The sequence below is a fragment of the Gadus morhua genome, chromosome 15 (genome assembly GCF_902167405.1).
Source record: "Gadus morhua chromosome 15, gadMor3.0, whole genome shotgun sequence".
Lineage (NCBI taxonomy): Eukaryota > Metazoa > Chordata > Actinopteri > Gadiformes > Gadidae > Gadus > Gadus morhua.
Window position 1 is genome coordinate 21,119,655 of NC_044062.1, and position 3,997 is coordinate 21,123,651.

At 36.0% G+C, this 3,997-nt stretch overlaps 1 protein-coding gene across 2 annotated transcripts in view; it reads right to left on the bottom strand.

Annotated features, from left to right (window-relative positions):
- epas1b (endothelial PAS domain protein 1b) overlaps window positions 1-3,997 on the bottom strand; it is a 37,676-nt gene continuing 33,679 nt past the window's right edge. For both annotated transcript variants that reach the window (XM_030378403.1, XM_030378402.1), the window contains exon 16: window positions 1-3,997. This exon is cut by the window's right edge and continues 1,093 nt beyond it. The gene's annotated coding sequence lies outside the window, so the exon portion shown is untranslated.

Here is a 3,997-nt window from a genome sequence, read left to right on the forward strand (position 1 = left end):
TCAGTTGGTAAGAGCAGTATGCTTTATTAAGATATCAGTGCAGAAACAAACAGACAATACCAAATAACAATCATAATAATAACAATAGGATATAATAGTCCATATTTTGCATAAAAAAACCACAGAATTATCTAGAACTGCAATGTATACCATAAAAGAAAAACCGCTCAAAAGCAAAAAAACAGGAACCAAAACAACAATCTGATTATAAGAAGTCAGCTGAGATTGTCTTCAGAGAGGATAGAGTGAATTACAATTTTAAAATTGCCCTTCAAGTGACACAGAATCCAAAGATCTTGACTTGTGATTGTTGTATTTTTCTAAATCAACTGCCATCATGCATATTCACGCATGGGAGCAAAGTAACGTTTGAAACATCTTGTTTCGGGGGCGCCCCGGTGGCTCATCGGGTAGAGTGCGTACCATTAAAGGCTCAGTCCCTACCACAGCGACCCGGGTTAGCTTCCTGACCGTGGTCCTTTACTGTATGTCATTCCCTCTCTCTCACATACCTTCCTGTCTATCTTAATCTGCAATAAAAAGGATAAAAAAGAAAGAAAGAAACAACTTGTTTCAAATTCACTAGCACTGATGTCCTCTGATTTTCCAGACACAATTTAGCACCACAATCATATTTAGTGTGTTAAAAAAATACTAAGAAATAAATAATAGAGCAACTTTGATAATGTCATCATTTGTTTTCAGTATTCAAATTACTTTGGTTTAAATTTATAATTCAAGTAATTTTTTAAGTAACTCATTTTCTTTAAATCTAAATCTTTGAATACAATAACAAATACTTCCAATTGGTCTTCAGTTCTGACTTCAAATATAAAAAAGACTCACAAATAACAAACTCCAAATTAAATATTAAACTAAATATGCATCAACAGTTTTTTCAGGGTTTGTGAACAAAGATGTTTATATGTGTAGTCATAGGATATGATGGATCGACATTATCACCTCCCTTATTACCTCTATACAATTTGGACTAGATATTGCAAATATACTTAAACAAACGCCTTTAGGAACTGAATGTCATATTGCTTAAATGTTAGGAATGGAGACTTGATAATATATTTGATATTATAATAATTTGGGATAAAATAAAATGGAATGTGCATATATTTGTTGATCACAAAATATGTTTTTCAAATGTGGTGCTAACCAGGTATCTTAAAGGGAATCAGTCCAGCTTTAGGATATACTTAATCTATTCACACCCTTAAATACCCACTTTATCTCATCAAACATTAACTATACCTATTTACACTGTTCGATTTATTCATGAACTTTGTTTATACGTTTATTTAATGAACGTACTTATGTTCTTATATTTAAGGTCCAACCATCTATAGCTATTGAACGGCAGGGACACAGAGTTCTGTGGTCATTGTTGAGCGTCCAAGAAAAAATAAATAATAGGGAGGGCCCGACATTGTGCATCTTTTCATGTTCTGCCCTTGTGTGTTATTCTTAGCTGGGACCATTAGGAAAGGAAATGTCCCGAATTCCAAGGTTTTTTTGGCACCGCGACAACCACGACGGAGGGTTCCCATAGTGTGTCATGTCTTTGGCTTTAACAGTGAATCCGTTTCGGCCGTCGCTTTGTCTGTCAAAAACATTAAAAAATTCAACCAGCTCCCCGACCTACATGTCGAGTATGCACACTACATTGGGGTCAGAGAGCTGGTTTAACCAGCTGAGCTTGCTGGAGACCAATAGTTAATCGCAACCGGAGCCTCTTACGAGGTCAAACTGAAACAAAATAACTGACAAAAGGGGGTTGGAAGGTGAACGGTAGAGTGAGAGAGAGAGAGAGACATGCACCAAGGGACAGGCTGTGCAGCCTCAAAACTCAACACCAGCCACCCCACTCTCCTCAGCTCCATCAGGCAACATACTGGACTTCTTGGCTGTAAGAAGATCATTCCAACGATATTTGTTTCATCTGACATGCCCAACTGTACATTTTGACGTTTTCCCTCCTTACTTAGGCCTTCGAAACATCAAATGGGTAACCCGCTTTGAAAAGAAATATCTTAATAAATAGACCATTCCTTAATGTACTGTTATGCCTTCTTGTCACCTCCAGCTCCCTCCGATCCTGCCCATAGTAATGGTCCCTGACGAACCACACAGTGTGGCCAGGGTATCATAAGACATATTCAGGTCAACATCATAAGACTTAAAGACTAATTTAGTATGGCCCTTTGCTCGTTCTGCAGACTTATTTGGCACACAGGGGCCTCTTGTCATTTTTTCTTGGCCTTTTGACATCCGAACAAGACACAGGCCTTAGAGAAGGGATAAGCAGGATGTTCTATGACATCAAAGAAGTCCACTGGGGTTGACCTCAGTGGAATGTTTACGCTCATATGGTTGGTTTTAATAACTTCACACAATCTCACTCCACAGCACTTTCACTGCTCGTCAGTCTTCACCATTGGGGTTCTATCATAACTATATTTGAAGAAGATAGAGACCCCTGATGCACTTTTATTTAGTAATCACATATTCCATTGGAGCTAAATTGGTGCTTTACAGGGAACTTAAGAAAACCCAACCAAATTAGACCAGCCAACACAAAATGGGTATTCTAGGAAGCCAGCCTACATGCAAAATGAAAAAGTGCACAAAGAAAGATTTTTGACCAAATAATGATTTTATATAATGTATACATACTTTTGCTCTCAATAACATATGTTCACTTGAGACGGAAAATTGTTGAGTTAGATCCCACCCATGCAGATAGATAGGCAATCGAAAATATGTCAAACGTCCTAGTGGTCCTTTAACAACATAATATTGCAGTTACCTAACATACACTGTATACTGATCCTCAAATACTGGGAGGGTGTGCACTTGATGGGTCAATTTTGAGGCCAGCAACTCCTAAGGAAATTCACGTCAATCTCAATACAGCTTTGAAGACAATCTCAGTACGATCATGAGCGAAAAGTTGTTAGTCGATCAAAGGTTTCACAAAAAAGCTTTCTAAGAAGTGTCTTTGTCTATGTATGAGTCATTGTAAAAAGGCTGTGATATGATTTGTGCTAACTCTGCCTTGTTTACAATATTTTAAATGCTACATATCAAAAAAGTGAAACATAGAAAATGTAAATTTATATTTCATATTTTTTTGTTCTGAGTTTATTTTTCCTCTTAAAGCAAGAACGAGAACAGTACTGGCCTGCGAACAGATTAAATAGATACATTTTAGCATAACACTCTGACATAATAAACGGCACAACACAGAAACAGCTAAACGAAAGAAGGAAACCAGCATCTGGTGTAGTCAAGGACAAAGTACCAACACACGTGACTACTAAAAACACTATCTTTATAGATTCATAGTTCCATCTTTTAAATACATAATTCAAATGTGTACAAGGGTCTATTCATCTTGGAAAAGTGGTCACCACACAAAGACAACAACCAGAGTATTAGAAAGGAAAAAATAATGGGAAGCACTGACAGTGCAAAATGGAAAAGGGGAGGCATTAACGTGAAGGCAGTTTTGTGAGTTACATTTTGTTTGCTTTAACCAACCGTTAGTTTGCTTTTATCCCAAAAATTATATTTATATATTTTATATTTATGTTTTTATTTTATCTATATAAATATAAATAAGTTCAGAAGAGTGTGTTAACCGTTTTAAATATAATGGTAAACTGAAGCAAGAGAGAGTGAGAGAGAGTCTGATTTAGGAGGAAAATTAAAAAAGATAGAATAACCTAAATTTGATATTATACTTTCGGTTGGGTATGTGTATTGCAGTAATGTATGTGTATTGCTGTGGTTATTAAAGTTGCTGGGAGATAATGTAGGCAGATTAAAATGATAGGAGAATGACCAAACCAATACGGTAGGTTTGCAAAATAATAAAAAATAATTATTTGATAAAAAGCACAAACAATGTTGAACACAATAACAAAGTAACAACTATAAGAATGATATAATATGCATAATTTGTTTAAACAAAGTTGACCCCAAA